This window comes from Eublepharis macularius, chromosome 14, assembly GCF_028583425.1.
Source record: "Eublepharis macularius isolate TG4126 chromosome 14, MPM_Emac_v1.0, whole genome shotgun sequence".
Lineage (NCBI taxonomy): Eukaryota > Metazoa > Chordata > Lepidosauria > Squamata > Eublepharidae > Eublepharis > Eublepharis macularius.
The window spans coordinates 64,298,229-64,314,654 of NC_072803.1; the positions used below are offsets into that span (position 1 = coordinate 64,298,229).

The window sequence follows — 16,426 nt, forward strand, 5'->3', positions numbered from 1 at the left end:
AATGTTTCAGAAACTAAGGGGATTCTACAGTAGATATGCTGAGCCAAGAAGAGATCAGATGCTGCAGGGCTTGAACTAACTTGAACACTAGCTCCCTGCAGAGGAGGAGAGTTCAGGCATCTCAACCAGGACTCTGTAATTAAAAGGTCAGAATCTTCCCAGTCTTCTCTCGAATCCGGTGACCCCAGGGAACCAGTTCTGGGTCACTGCCTGGTCTAAACTTCTTCTACAAGTCAGACATGCAATTCATCTTCTCTTGCCAGATTCCTGACCTGAAACTGCAAGCTATAAACTGTTTCTGCGTGGTTTTCCAGATCTGTATCCCCTCCTCCAGTTTGCGCCAGAAGAAGACATCCTTTTTCAGGTCAGCTTCCATCAGATTAACAAACAGCCTGGCTATTGCTCTCCTATTAGCCAGCAGAGCTTGGTTTATCATCTGTGCTTGGAAGAGGCAAACAGTACAATTAACGAACAGTACAAACAACACGTTGACACTGTGGGAGACTGGGAATGTGAAAATACAACAGCCAACTTGATGGGCCCAGTAAAATAAATCTGAATGACTAATCAACTCTGGTCTCTTATTTTACTTAGCCAATTCATTAACAGTGCAGTCCTAAACAGAAGTACACTTTTCCGAAACCACTGATGTCAGTGTCTTAGAAGGACGTGACTCTGCTTAGGATTTAACTGCTATTTTACTAATTAAACTAAGTGTACAGTCTAGTGAGAACAGGGGAGGAAATAAGGTTTCTTTGGTTTTATTTCTATTTATGAGGAGTTTATGAATTTGAAATAAAGGCTGAAGACAGACATAATACAAAAAGCAAAGTCACAGTAGTTTCTTCACCCATAAGAAGTCTAGCTTCTGCCTTACTTTGGTATTTCCTTGACAGATGTAGCTCCATCAAATTGGACACTGGTTCTACCATCAGGTTTGCTTCTCTGACTAGGCTGCAAGTTAGTTTTAAATTTTATTTCATTTCCCGTTTGGTGTAGTGGCTAAGAGTGACAGGACTCTAATCTGGAGAGCAGGGTTTGATTCCCCACTCCTCTGCTTGAAGCCAGCTGGGTGACCTTGGGTCAGTCACAGCTTCTGAGAGCTCTCTCAGCGCCACCCACCTCAAAGGGTGTCTGTTTGTGGGGATAATAACGATACAGTTTGTAAACTACTCTGAGTGGGTGTTGTTGTCCTGAAGGGCAGTATATAAATCAAATGTTGTTGATGTTGTTGTTGTTACATGTGTGTGCAATAAGGAGGGACAACAGATTTTACTACTATTGCTGAAAATATTGAGGGACCATATACTTCACGAGCCAGTTTGGTGTGAGAGCCAGTTTGGTGTAGTGGTTAAGAGAGGCAGGACTTTAATTTGAAAAGCCAGGTTTGATTCCCCGCTCCTCCACTTGAAGCCAGCTGGGTGACCTTAGGCCAGTCACAGCTCTTCCAGAGCTCTCTCAGCCCCACCCTCCTCACAGGGTGATTGTTGTTGTGGGGATAATGATAACATACTTTGTAAACCGCTCTGAGTGGGCATTAAATTGTCCTGAAGGGCAGTATATAAACTGAATGTTATTATTCAATTGACATTCTGATGGGCAAACTGGAAGACTGTGGAGTGGACTATAGGACAGTTCGGTGGACCGCACTCAAAGAGTGGTGGTCAACGGCGTTTCATCAGATTGGAGGGAGGTGTCCAGTGGGGTGCCGCAGGGCTCGGTTTTGGGCCCGGTACTTTTCAATATTTTTATCAATGATCTGGATGAAGGAGTGGAAGGGCTGCTCATTAAATTTGCTGATGATACCAAATTGGGAGCGGTAGCAAACACCCAAGAAGATAGAATTAAAATTCAACAAGACCTGAAGACTCTGGAGAAGCGGGCAGCTGTGAATAGGATGCAATTCAACAAAGACAAGTGCACAGTATTACATCTGGGCCACAAAAATGGTAAGCACAAATACTGGATGGGGGATACACTTCTGGGCAGTAGTATATGTGAGTAAGAGTGGACTGTAAACTAAATATGAGCAGTCAGTGTGATGCGGTGGCAAAAAAGGCTAATTCAATCTTGGGTTGTATCAAAGGGGCCATAGCGTCAAAATCGCACGAGGTCATAGCCCCTCTCTATACTGCCTTGGTCAGGCCGCACCTGGAGTATTGTGTGCAATTCTGGAGGCCTCACTTCAAAAAGGATGTGGACAAAATCGAGAGGGTGCAGAGGAGAGCGACGAGAATGATCAGGGGTCTGGAGACTGAGCCCTACGAGGAAAGGCTGAGGGCCTTGGGAATGTTTAGTTTGGAGAAGAGGAGGATGAGGGGGGACATGATTGCTCTCTTTAAATATTTAAAAGGCTGTCATTTGGAGAAGGGCAAGGAGCTGTTCCAGTTGAGCTTAAATTACATAAACAAAGGTACCGGCTGGATATTAGGAAAAACTTTTTCACGGTCAGAGTAGTTCAAAAGTGGAATCAGGTGCCTAGGGAGGTGGTGAGCTCCCCCTCACTGGCAGTTTTCAAGAAGAGGCTGGATGAATACTTGTCAGAGATGCTTTAGGCTGATCCTGCACTGGGCAGGGGGTTGGACTAGATGGTCTGTATGGCCCCTTCCAACTCTATGATTCTATGATTTATTATTATTCTAAAGCACTGGATTGTGCATTTAACTATTTAAACATTTATATTTTTCCTTGTTTAAAAAAAAAGTTGCAAAACTGCTCGTCTCAGGTGGATGAAGGGATTGTGTGATACACAGGCATTAGCCAATAGGAGACTGCCACAGGCAGGTGTTCTTCATACAAGATCCACTATGTTGAAAACCAGAGTAAGCAGATTTTGCAGAAGTTCCCCCCAGAACACAGCAAGCACGTCTGGCTGAAGAGCAGCCAAATTGCCTCTACCATTTTAAATAGAAGCACATTTATAAACAACCAAATATCACAGGAATGTGGCCTAGCTTGTTTTTTGCCCTTACTGACTTTTTCCATAGATCCTCTCTCTCATTCCTGTCCAGAATACCAGTTTCACACATATACGCTACTACACATCTCATTAAAAGTCCTGATTCTGTCACCAGAAGTATGGCCACATTGGCCAAGTTCAATCATTGTACCAAAGTACAGATTTCCCCCCTGCCTAATCTCAGAGCTTGGGGTTTTTATTTAATGTAGAATGTTAGAGTCTTCTATCAAGAAGAGAAATTTTACCATGGCTTCATTGTGTATGAACCTGTGGACATCAGATGGTAAGAGATAGGCAGTATCTTCCAAAATCTTGGTATATTTTTTCAACATGCCTTTGATCTGGAAATCAAAAGGAGGTAGTATGAACAAAACAGGATGTGTGTCCCTTTCAGGTGAGATGTGGTAGCCAGTCACCAGCAGCATACGTGACACTGATGCACCACAGAGTTAGCTGCTGTTCCTCAGCTAAGAGGGAGCACAAGTGTGTACAGTGACAGCAGGAAACACTTCTTGTGTCACTACCACTCAACTACAGGCTATAACGTACCAGGGGTCTTGAACCTTGGACTCGAGCAGCAGGGCTGAGCCACTTACCACTGAAGGAGATACAGGTCTGCTCTGAGCTGCTCTTCAGCACCACCGTGGGTGGCCAGAGGGTGGTCCTGCAGCAGCTACCAACTCAGCAGATGCCACATGGACTTAATGGAGCTCCATCTGGTCCTATCAAACAGCTTGACTCAGCTTGTTACCTAAGCAGTTCATCACTTAGGCTCAGACTGAGCGGAGCCACCTGCACCCACTTAATAGTACAGATAATCTTACATGCTCCAGTGATCTATGCACTAGCATACAAAGAAGGTGCTTCACCGTGGTGTTTCTAAAATAGCCTCTCCACTGCAGGGCAAAGAAGATCTTGTGGACATATGAAGCAATCCAAAACAGATCTTTGGTTCATCTGGTACCAGCAGTCCAAGAATCCAAATTTTTCCCCAGTACACGGACTTGACACTCTGGTGCCTGAACGTGATGCACATGCTCTAGAACTGAGCCAAAACCCATCCATTCATCTCTCTTCCCAAAGACACGTACACAATGATTTAGAGTTCTCCCGTGGCCTGTCCAAGAGGCTCTGGACCATGATAAGGTGCTATTTGCTAAAGTGGTTTGATGGATCTGAGAGCCCACGCTGCGCAGGACCCTCGAGCAAGCCAGATGCTCAACCGAGCACTCAGCTGGTATTTTGGGCTCACCAGTTCTGTCCGAGCTGCTTCAGCCTTGTGTAAGGCTCTATCCAGTGCTCTAATCCACTGCTTTCTTTGCAAGGTCTCCCGGGAGACAAGATCCCACACCTCTTCAAAGTCCTGCAAAGAAAAACGTATTATGGATTCACCGGGGTGGGCGGATTCCATAACATTAAAAATACAGCAAGGGAAACAATGGGATAAGGTGGCCTGGAGCTGCTGGGGTCCCATGGAGGGATTCAATCAACGAGCAGTTCAGTAATAGCAGGCCAGCTTGCCCACTGCTTTGTCCTCCTCTGTGACTTGTGGCCACTCTGACAGGGCAGGGACAGGCTGGCATCAGTACTGCACAGCTTTTCTTTTTTAACTAGAATCTCTGTGACCCACCAATTTGTTTTAAATGTACAAAGCAAGAGTGCTTATTTGAAATCTCTTAAAAGGGGGGCACATCTAGCCTACGCGAAGAGATCCTAACTCTAGGTCCACCTAATGCAATGTTTTTGCAAGAATCTCAACAGCCAGCGTTAATGTGATCCTCTGGAATCTTGAAGACATTAATTATGGTACCCAAAAGAGGTCTGCTCTACTATTCGGGGGGAAATCCTTAATGTTGGCTTAAAGCAGGTAAAGTTCTGATTACCTGAAATGCAGTCTGATCATTGGGACTGACAATGGCCTTGAGTGCCTCAGATTCTGTGAACACTAAACAAGGGCCCAGAGAAATCTGGCTAATGGGGAGAAAAGTCCAGACTGAAGAACTCCTCCTCCTACAGCTGGTGGCCAGACTCCAAACAAAAGTGTAGAAGAGCTTCCAGGCAATAATGGTCAGACAAAGCCCAGTCCAAATAGGTTTGGCACCCATTCCAGAATACAAGAGTGAACTAGCTCTCCAGCTCTCTGCCAGAAGACAATTCTCTCTGCTGCTGGGGAGGCTTTCTTTATGGCACCCATCAACTTCACCTATACTGGGAGAGGGACAGACTGGAAACTGTTGGGAGAGGCTGCTGACCTGTTCTTAGCTGGCACTAAGGAGCATATGGAGAAAGGCAGCCCATAAAGTGCATGGGTCCCAGGCCATGAAGTGAGAGTAAGACTGAACTGAACTCAGCAGAGAGTAGACAGAGTACCTGATGAACTGGAAGCAGTTGTGACTAGCATATCTTATCAAACAAAATTAAGGTTACCAGATCCCCTTAGCCTCCTGGCAGGAAGCGAGGGACCTGGCACTTACCTTATTGCTGGACCCATGATGTTCCTCACGCGCGCAAAGCGCGCAAGCGCCCCATGCTTGCGTGATGACATCATTTCCAGGAAGTGATGTCATGTCATCGTGCAGGTGCAAGACACATACACACTTTCCAGCAGTCTGATTTGGACCTCAAATTTGCCAAAACAGGCCTGTTTAGGGCCAAAATCGGCCTGCTTCAAAGCGCAGGAGTGCTCTTGGGGCAGTGCAATGATGTCACTCCCGGGAGTGATGTTGCTGCGTTGCCTTAGGAGAGCACCTGGAAGGCCCGTTCCTGTGCCTTCCTCCCCTGGCAGCCAGGTAAGTGGAGGCAGGGGGAGGAGGGTGAAAGCAGGGGATCCCCCACTCCCACCAGGGGAATGGAATCTCTAAGCACAGGTGTCATGACCCCCTCTGACCAGGCCAGTGACTCAGACCAGGAGGGCTCAGAGCAGGAGCCTGAAGACCAGCAGGACCAGGATGGGCTTGCAGAGGCACTGGCTGACTGTGTGCCAGAGACTACCCTGCCAGAGCCTGCAAGTGGGGCCCTGGCTCACCATGCCCCAGCAGCACCAAGACCACTCCACCAGAGCCTACGTGCGAATCCTTGTTGCCTGAAATCACGTCCATGTCACCTGCCTCAGAAACCCCCACTGGGGACCCACGAAGCAGGACACAAACCAGGGCCATCTGCCCCCCCCCCAAGATTGCCTCCCATGCTGAGGGTGTGACGGCAGCAAAGGATCTGGGCGGAAGTGACATAGAGGCTGGTAGTGATAGATCTGAGTTTGGTTCTATGAAAGCCAAAAAGGCATCTGGGTAGAAGAAATGTGCTGATCAGTTCGTAACAGGTCCAGACTGACCTTCATATGAAATGTCATAGATGAAAGGGAACTGTGAGTTTCCATAAAATGTTTTCCCTCCAGAATAATGAAGTGAAACTTTGTAGTTGATGTATTGCCAAGGCTTTGTAAACCTCATACTTAATGTATTAATTCTCCAAAGCAACAGAACAAAACTTTGAAGTGTTAACCACTGAATAGCAGAATCGTGTAATCATTTCTTTGATTCACTCCAGTAGAACCTCAAAAGGTATATACACCTTGTGCATAACCCACCTTCTTTGGGGAAAACTTGGGATGTTTCTCCCCAGCGGTGAAGCATTAAAGCTTTGCTTTTCATTCCAGACTTGGTCCTTTTGTTTGTATTATTGGTCTGTACATACGTGGGTTCCTATTGGACTCTGCCGGTGATATTCCTTTGCAGGACCGTGGTCTGAGTCAAGCCTCTTAAGCTTGGGCACCTGCTGGCACAGGCGGCTGAACCAGAGCAGCCTTCCACCTATTTAGTCTGAGGCTTGGTAGCACTTCCAATGCTGGATCCACTTTGCATTAGTTTTGTGTCCCAGCTTCAAGCTCCAGCTCCCCTCCCTCCCTTGCAGGCTACTGAGGAGATCATCTGACCAGGCCCAGAACAAAGCGACTATATTTTGTACCTACTGAAGTTTCCAAATTGTCTTCAAGGTCAACCATGAGACAGTAGTCAAGGCTGGAAGTTACTGAAGCATGGATTAGCGCAGCAAGATCAGACCTGCCTCAAAGGTAAGAAAGCCTCCATACACAATGCGGTTTGGAAAAGACCCAAGTTACATCTATCCTAGGCTATTTCATCGGTAGTTGAGTTCCCTGCCAACATCATCTCCATCTTGTCTGGATTAAAAAAAGAATGCGTTTCTAAGAATCTTTTACAATACACAGAGGTTCTCTCACAGGTTCAGTAGAAGACAATCCTAAGGGAGGGGGTGGAAAGTGCACAAGGAGAGAACTAAGACTTGCGCAGGCATAAATGTCTTTTATGTGGGCCTAATCCCTCTTCCATTGGTGGCCGCCTGAGGCGTGCTACTGTGGCTGGACCACTGCCGATGCGGATGCTTGGCGGCCGAACGGAGGCAGAAGTGCAGTGCAAGGTCCCATGCCACGGTCAGAGAGGGCAGAGCAGGAAGCAGACCGCGAGTTAGTCAGCTTCCAAAGCTGCCCCAGGCCCAGGAACCCCCCTGCAGCAGCAAACAGTTACACCTTGAAAAAAGGTGGTGTAGCCCATAGGTGTCAGGGGAACGGTGGGTGGATGCTCCTGGCAGCAGCTGTGCCTTGCCAAGTTCAAGCGCTGGCGTGGCTCTCCCGTGAAAATCCATTGGGAGTGGCGGAGCAGTGCTGCTTTTACATTGAAAAGATAGATCTTCCTATAAAGCTTCAGGTTTGTTGCAAAATCTAAAATCTTTTTAAAAATACACTGTTAGATTCAAACCCTCCAAAATAATAGAAGCAGGACCTGTAGCTTTAAGAAATGAAAATCCTCTCTGAGGTGGCCATATTAGGGGTTGCTAAGCAACCACAATAATATTGCAAGCCTTTCAAGCCTTATTTTCTGTCAGTAAAAAGCAGAGGAAAGAGGACGGGGCTGTTTCCAGGATGTTTTGGCCTCCCAGTCCAACCTGCTCCCTTTCATCTCACACTGGAGGGAGGATTCACTGGAGCCATGTCTGGCAGCAACCACCAGCCAACATGCTGCTATGCAACAGCAGCTGCTGCATGACTCACTTGGGCAACTCACTACCATGCAATTTGTGCACTTCACCCAGGTCCAGTGGTGGCTACCAGACAACTTGATGCCACGTAACTTCACTGGCCCAGCACCAGCCACCACACAACCTGAGCCAATTTGACAGGCCCAGAAGTGGCCATCACACAACTCAACTGTGCAACTTGCTACACTACTGTGTGGTTCAGTGGTTAGAACCACTTTGCTTGAAAGTAGAGAGACTCTCTTGTCTCTGTGTGTCCATTTTAAAACTAACGCTCCCTGCAAAGTAGAGGTAATACTCTGTTACAAGATACAAACAATGCATGGTGCTTTGGATCTCCATTGGGCAGAAAGGTTAAGTATAAATGAAGTAAATAATAAACAAAGCAGGGGAGCATATAAAAATAGGTTGGTGGGTGGGTGGGCCAGAAAGAAGGAAGCAGGGAAAGGAAAGGAAAAGAAAATAATGTTGGTAAGGGAATACAGGGGGAAATGAGATATACCTGGCAAGTCCTTGTGGGTTCCTTGTTAATAGAACCAGGGCACAGGTTACATGTGGATCATACTGTATCAAAAGGTGGCTATTCTGCAGTATAAGGGTGCAAAGCCTTGAAAACCTCACTCTACCCAGTCTTCATTTTTTATTTATTTATTTTTAAAATTTATTTTCACTTTCTATTCCGCCCTCCCTGCACCGGCAGGCTCAGTGCGGATTACATTCGTAATATACATGAATAATACAACTCAGCTTTCAAGAACAATACAGCCGTGCACCCTAATAGTTTGGTCAATGCGTGCATCCACCATTTAAGCCAGCCAGCGTGACACACAGCCTTACCTGCATGCTGTAACTCTCGAAGCTGGAGTCGTTTTCAATTCTTTGGAAAAGGCACTCGATGTTTTTATCAGACCTTGCTAACTTAGTCAAAAACAATTTCCCAGGCTCCAGAATGCTCAGCTCCCTTTCCTGAAATGGAGAAAACCATGTGGTAGGCGAGGCCTGCCCAACTTTACTTTCTAAATACTAAATGCTAAATACTAAATACAGCAGCAGCAGCCGCGAGTGCTGAGGATGGCGGCTCACCCTCCCGACGCTTGCTAGGTCCTGCCTTAGAGCTGCCACAGCATCTTCATGGCGGCGCTTCCTGGCCTTTGAGAGTCGTTCAATGATGTCACTGCTCTTCTTCTCAGGAACTTAGAAAGAAAAAGATAATTCAGACTGTTTGGCCGGCTGAAAAAGTTAAGACCGGGCAGATATAAATGAAATATTGAAAAGGTATGGCAATGTCCCTTTGTGGCAAGGGTCCTCCTTTTTGCAGAAGCAAAATGGCCTTCCCCATCCCTTTTCTACAGCTTGCTATCTGGTCTTCTGCTTAATGGCGTTGGTGGCTGGTAACTACTAGCCATCCCACCAGCCTGAAGCAGAAGGAAACCTTTTTGCAGTTCCTGAATGCAGCCAGGGGAGGAGCTGAAAGGATACCCTGCGTACACCTAAAAGGAAGACAAGTTTTTTGTCAACCATGTGCCATCTAGAAAAATTTACATACAAGTTACAGATACGTACAGTAATACGCAATTTACATACAGTCACGGATATGTAAAGTAATAAAAACAAATATTTTGTGTATAACTGTTTTTAGCAGGATCGTCTTTCATTCAGGGTCATCTTCCTTCTGAGAAATTTCAAAATAAACAGTTTTTCTTAATCAGTCCTTAGTGCTTTCTTGTCACAAAGAACCTGATCTTGTACATGGCTTCTCCATGTGTGTGTGTGCATGTGTGTATACAACATATACACACACATATATATGAACACAGAGCCATGTTGAAGTTTTAGTGATATAAAAATTTATTTAAGTTAATTAAGCAATAAATTTTATAAACTGCAGGTGATTAATCAATTCAAAGATCTTTCTATTTCCTCCTTCAGTATGGAGGCAAAACTGCACATGGTCTTGGGAGAGAGAATGCTCAGTGGTTGTGCTACAGTTACAGAATAATCTGCCAAACCTCCTCCCGTATTGGGTGGATTGTTGAAACTTTCTCTTCAAGAAAGCTTTTCCAGCTGGCATTCTGAGCAGTTTTCAAACCCATGGCTTCTGATGCTGCAGTTTGAAAAAAAGGAGTCATGTGGCACCTTAAAAACGAACATATTAGAATAAAAAGGGCCCTTTTTGCTGCCACAGACTAACAGTGAAATCCTAAACAGAGTTACTCTAGTCTAAGCCCACTGAAATTAGACTGGAGTAACTCTTGTTAGGATTTCACTGTAAAACACCTAGCCCTCCAAAACATGGGGCAATTATCATTTTAAGTAATGTTGATAGTATTATTTTAGTGTTTTACTACATGGTTTGGTGTTTCTACACTTCTCTGCAGTTTTATTTTTAAAAGGCAAGTGACACATTTTAAATAATATTTTTCCTACCTCCACCAGGACAGAAAGCATTTGCCTGTGGCCATCAGGGATCGTGACTTTCATGGCTCTACATTTGGAATTGACTAACAAAAACAGATTATTTCATCCTACTGTTTATTTCCCCATCTCCTAACTCCCAAGACTCATTTCCACACTGATTTGTCTGCACAGGAGCTCCAGGACAGCTGCCCCAGAATCCCTCCTGCTGCAGAAGATTCTCAGGGAAACGTTCCAGGGTGCTGCAGGCTCAGCTCATGCTATTTGCTCTACCTGAATTGAGAGCACCACGTAGAATGCCACTCTTTCCTCTCCTGGGGCTGCAGACGGCCCACAATTAGTCGCATCCTCACAGACTGTGCTTCTGAGGGGCCCCAAACTGGGAACTAGTTCAAGACTTTCAATCCCCCAAATTAGTTTAGCTGGGGTAAATTTTATAACAAGTCAGTGAGAGTGTAGCAGGCCTCAAGGAAAATGTTTTATATTATATTGATTATTAACGAATAAGTGCTATAATATTGTTCTGATTAACTAACATTTAAGAAAGATTAAATAAAATCCTTCTTCAGAGTAAAATATAGCTGTCAAGTCAGCTAGATACTGTTGGAACAGGAAACTTGTAGCCTGAGAAAAGAAGAAGTATATTGCATTGTATATCTCAGAATAGACTGCTTGAAAGCTAATTAAACTACTGAATTAAGAGAAATGTCTGATTTATGCCACGTAAAGAAAAGGTCATGTCTGGGGCAATGATCTTGATGATGAGGCTAAAATATTGTAATCAACTATGTACCACATGCTATGTGATGTAAGCAAGCTTGACTATTTCAGCATCTGAACTCTCTCTATTCGGGGCTCAGAGATTTTGAAGTGATATGATATCACATCTGAGCCAGCCGGCTTAATAAATTTTCCTTCTTGAGATTCTGTTTGGTTTCAAGTCCTTGGGCAAATCCCTAGTCCTGCTACAAGAGTAGCAAATAATTTGAGGATTATGCTTTGAAAGACCTAATATGTATCATTCATCTAATCAAGGCTCTACAGATACCATGTATGTTAAGAATACAGGACACAATTAAATTAATAGCATTTACTAATAACTTCTGCAAGGCCTCTGACTTCTCGAGCAGCAACCATGTTCTCGCTTTCTTGTTCCTTTTGTAATGCCAACATTGTGGCTTCTCTGAAACAGAAAGGAAAATATTAAAATTCAGCAGAAGGCTCCCAGCAAAATCATAAGAACCGCTTTGCTAGATCAGACCAAACGTCCACCAATATTCTGTTAATAGGAACAGATACCTTGGGAAAACTCACAAACAAGAACTACGCATGCTGCATGGCTTTCGATCCAATAAGCCATTTGGTGGTGGATCTGACCAGGAAACCAATGGAAGCTCCACAGAAAAGTGGAATAGAATGAAAATTTTAGAAGGTATACTGCCCCTGAGTTCATTGTTTAGTTATCAGAGCTGAGCTAATACACTTCAGTAGAACTATTCTCTTCATGGATTTTTAAAATCCATCAAATATCAAATTGGTCACAAAAACATCCCATCTATTATTTTTTTCTTACATGGGCTCTTCCAGACATGGAAGCATATTTATTTCAGTAACGTGTGGTTAAGACAACTGAGCCAGAAGCCACCTGTACAAATTTAAAATAGGTCACCCTCTAGTGGCCTCAAGGTTCAAATCCAGTTGCGCTTTAAAGACCAGCGAGATTTTTCAGGGTGTAAGTTCTGACTGTCGAAAGCTTACCTCCTGAAAATCTTGTTGGTCTCTAAGGTGCTCCTAGGCTCCAGTCTTACTGTCCTACTGCAGCCCCAAATGGCTACCCACCTGAAGCTATCGTATGGTAGCACTGAGGGATCAAAGTGTGAAGCAAGTTTGGAGTTGGAGGGGCTTGCAGAGAAGCCTCTCTTTATTTGGCTCTTGGGTTCCTCAACATGCCCCAGACCCTCCCTGCCTGCAAAGGAGGAACTGCCAATGACAACAAATGTTGTGTTTAGTACACAGAGCCCCTGTGGAGACTTCTCTGACCAGACCCACGCTGCAAAGTCACTGAAGTTTGTCGTTCCTTACTTGTACAAAACAGGATTTTCAGTGAAGTCATCGTTGGGCATTCCCTCAACCCACATCTGCTGACGGTGCGATAAAAACCCGTTGCCAGAACATCTTTCCGAATGTCTCACCAAGGGGATCCTTCCAGGATTCTGTGGGGATTTGTGCTGGGCTAGCTTGCTTCTTGCCTCCCCAAGAGTACGCACAAGGTTTATCTTGCCAAAGTCAAAACAAAGACGATAGACATGTCCTTAGCAGAAAGGAAGGTGCATTTATCCTTGCTACAAAAACTGAGCATGAGCCCAGCCCAGCCCAGTTAAGCACTTTGAAAAGACAAACTGCTGGGGGATTCATGAACAGAGAGCTCCAGGATTTTTCAAAAGGGAAATAGAAGACATGAGAAACCTGATTTGGACTGTGGACATGGTGCATGGGAAAGGAGTTCTGCCCAAGCAGTTTTACTCCGTTCTCCAGTGCTCTTATTAACCCTGAAAGGTACAAAAAAGGGGCAAAGCGACACAGCTTGTCCCTCCCCCGGAGCAACTGATAGTGTGGGGGCAGAGTGGGTCAATTTAAATATAGCCGTAGTGTACCCTTCTAGACTGAAGGTAATTTGAAAAAAAATAAAGCTTGTTAGGTTTGCCAGCTTTTGTTATTAGCCCTTGTCCTTTAAAAGCAGTATAATGTTCAGGAATTAAATAAATGAAATTTTTCCTACCACTCCCCCCCTTTCTTCTCCAGGAAACTTCTCACCTGATTAATTTTGGCAGTAAAAGTAGCAGGACTAGTAAAGCAGGGTGACCTCATTGCTTTACATGACTTTAACATGCTTTGCCCGCGTAACATCCCTCTAAGATCAGCCACTAACAGGCCCATTTTATACAGAAGAGAGGGAAACCAAGCAATAGCAAGATGCTTCCTTTTTCTCTTGTTTGAGCCTATGCTTTAACATCATCCTGACAAGCATAAAATGAACAAGTAATGTTTTTCCTGGTCTCTTCTCTTTCCTAGGAAACGTTTCAGCTGCTTTTCCTTGCATTAAACTGTGGTTAAAAATAAAAAGAAAAGTTTGCTGAATTTCTCCCAAGTGGACAGGCCCCGAAGTCTCTGTCAAGAAGAGAAGGAGTCCGCAAATCCCAAAAGCTAATCAGGAATCTTATAGCAATATTTTTAGTTGCAGCGAAATCAGCGATAGCTTCAGTCTGGAAACTAAAGAAAGTGCCAACTAAAGAGATGTGGCTCTCTATGATATGGGACCATTTCATCCTGGATAAGATTAATGATAATATCCTCAATGCTGAACGCTTTCCTGCCAGGTCTAATTTCTATGAGAAATGGTTCCCTTTTCTTGAATTTATAGACATGCAAGATTTACATCCAAAAATAAGAATTGCTCAGACGTTGACTCAGTTTTCTGATATTTGGTAATATTATGTATGCTTTGTTTAAAAGTTATTGTAATGTTCATATTCTTCAAAACTTGTAAACTATTATTGATTAGTTGTTGCGTTACAGTTGATGTTCATTGTTGATTTCTATTTGTTGTATGTTATAAAGCTTAATAAAAAAAAGCAGAGAAGGAGCACACAGATTTGCTTTATGAATATACAGAACCTCTTTCTGAATCAGCTCTTTCAGCACTGGCTGTTTCTCTACCTCATCATCAAAGATCTGGCGGTAGATTTTCCCGCTTGGGACAACACGAGACACACCCACTAGTGTCATGTTGCAGAGCAGTCCTTGGTTCTCGACTGATCTGGGACAGAATTTGGGCTGCGTCAACTGAAAAGGATTTGTTAAAAGGCAAAAAGAAAGAATTAAATTATTGAATGAATAGATATACATTTCAAGAGCTGAGCGACCTCAAAGAGAAGTTGCAAAAAGGTAACAAAAGTACTGCTGACTATAAGGATTAAAAAATAATGGCTTTGACCTTTACAGACCTGTGATCCTCTTTTAACCTAAGCATGCTCCAAGTATGCATGGAGTATCTGTGAGTGTAGGAACCATTAAGCTGCAGTCGACTTATGGCAAATCCAGCAAGGGGCTGCCAAGGCAAGTGAGAAGCAGAGGTGGTTTGCCAGCGCCTTTCTCTGCAGAGTCTTCCTTGGTGGTTGCCAGGGCTTTTTTTCTGGGAAAAGAGGTGGTGGGACTCAGTGGGTTGCCCTAGGAAAAAATGGTCACATGGTCGGTGGCCCCGCCCCCTGATCTCCAGACAGAGAGCGGCGTGGAGGGTAATCTAAACTCCCCTCTGTCTGGAGATCAGGGGGCGGGGCCACCGGCCATGTGACCATTTTCAAGAGGTTCCGGAACTCCGTTCCACTGCATTCCTGCTGAAAAAAAGCCCTGGTGGTTGCCCAATGCATGTAGTATAGGAGAGATCAATAGTAAAAAAACGAGACGCAACGTAAGGGAAGATGGCTTACTAGAACCTTGGAAAAAAACACTGGCCTTTTCCAAAACAGACTGTTCACGTTTTGTTTCTTTGCCCTTAAGTCTCAGGTGCCTCCAAGATTGTTTTAAGACTGCAACACCTCCCGGTCTTCATTCAAAAAGGCAACAAACTTCATTGCCTTGAAACATCATTTCTCCTCCTTCACCTTCGAGCAAACACCCAAGCTGATGAAGAGATCTGCAGAACTCAAAAGCTTGTGGCCCTAATAAGAAAGTATTACCCTGCTGTTATCTTCAAACAGGCTGCTGTGCCACAAATTACTTCTGTCAAACTAGTAAGATTTGCTCTGAGCAAGGAACTTTTGCCAATGTACAGCCTGATCCTATGCATATTTTATTCAGGAGTATGTGCCACTGTACTGGAAGGTGCATAATACAGTATACCTAGGATTAAATCTCTTGGATGCTTGTATACATTGCATAACTGCAGCCTTCTTTGCAAGAATTACGCTCTGCCTGTCTCTGCCCTGGGCATGCTTATTCTTGTTCTTTTCTTTCTTACTCTACTCGTCTGACCTATAAGTCTAAAGTAGTAACGCCCTAGGCGTGCATGCAGCCTCTGAACAATTCCAAATTTGCATTCATTTATGCAAATGAGCACATGAAAATAAACAATCAAAAGTGGAGAGTTCCCATGTTATAAAAAAAACCCTTGAGAGAACTGCCTTCCCAAGAGATCGCCATCCTCCATGCACCCGTTCCCCGCCTGCCTCTTACCTGAGCATCCCTGCTCAGCCAGTTCCGCAGGAGGCTAGAAACTGCCTGGGCCGAGATCGGCGTCCCTTTGTTCCCATGGTAACCGGGAGGCGGAGAAACAGGGACGGCAGCGTTGCATCGCGAGAGTACGCGAGATTCAAGATGGCGTCCGAAGGCAGGGCTGGATGTTGTTGCCATAGAGACGCGGAAAGGCGCCGTTGGTGTTGTTGCTTTGTCTTCGCGTTCCAAGCGGTGTTCGGCTCGCCGTTTTATTTACATTGTTTCTTTCGCGCCTATCGCCATACGGATCGTTGTACTTTTAAAAAAAATAAAAGCCCTTTTAAGAAAGAACCTTCCCAATACAGGAGTCTCTGCCTCACTCTCGCAATCTATTGTACGCAGGCTCTTTGCATGTGTAGGGCTTTCCCCTCCCCCAGGAAACCGCTGTTTAAATCAAAGTCGAAAGGAACCTATGCAAAATGCCTTGCTGGGAAGGGGATCTTGTTTGGGGCTTGTGTGTTTTTAAGTAAAAAGAAAGAAAAGAACTGCGCCGTCACTGCATATGCGCACGTGCATTCCCTTCCCTGGCTTTTGCAGACGGGTAAGAACTAGGGATGCCAACTCCCTAGGGTTGCCAGCCTCCAGGTGGTAGCTGGAGACCTCTCAGAATTACAGCTGATCTCCAAGCAACAGAGATCAGTTCCCCTGGAGAAAGTGGCTGCTCTGAGAGGTGGACTCTGTGGCATTTTATAGCTTCTCCTCTCCCCAAACCTCACCCTCTCCAGGTTCCAC

General features: G+C 44.8%; 1 pseudogene; it reads right to left on the minus strand.

The window, feature by feature from the left end:
• The window catches only part of LOC129342163 (coiled-coil domain-containing protein 180-like), a 76,166-nt pseudogene extending 60,456 nt beyond the window's left edge, over window positions 1-15,710 (minus strand).
• Between the last annotated feature and the right edge of the window lie 716 nt (window positions 15,711-16,426).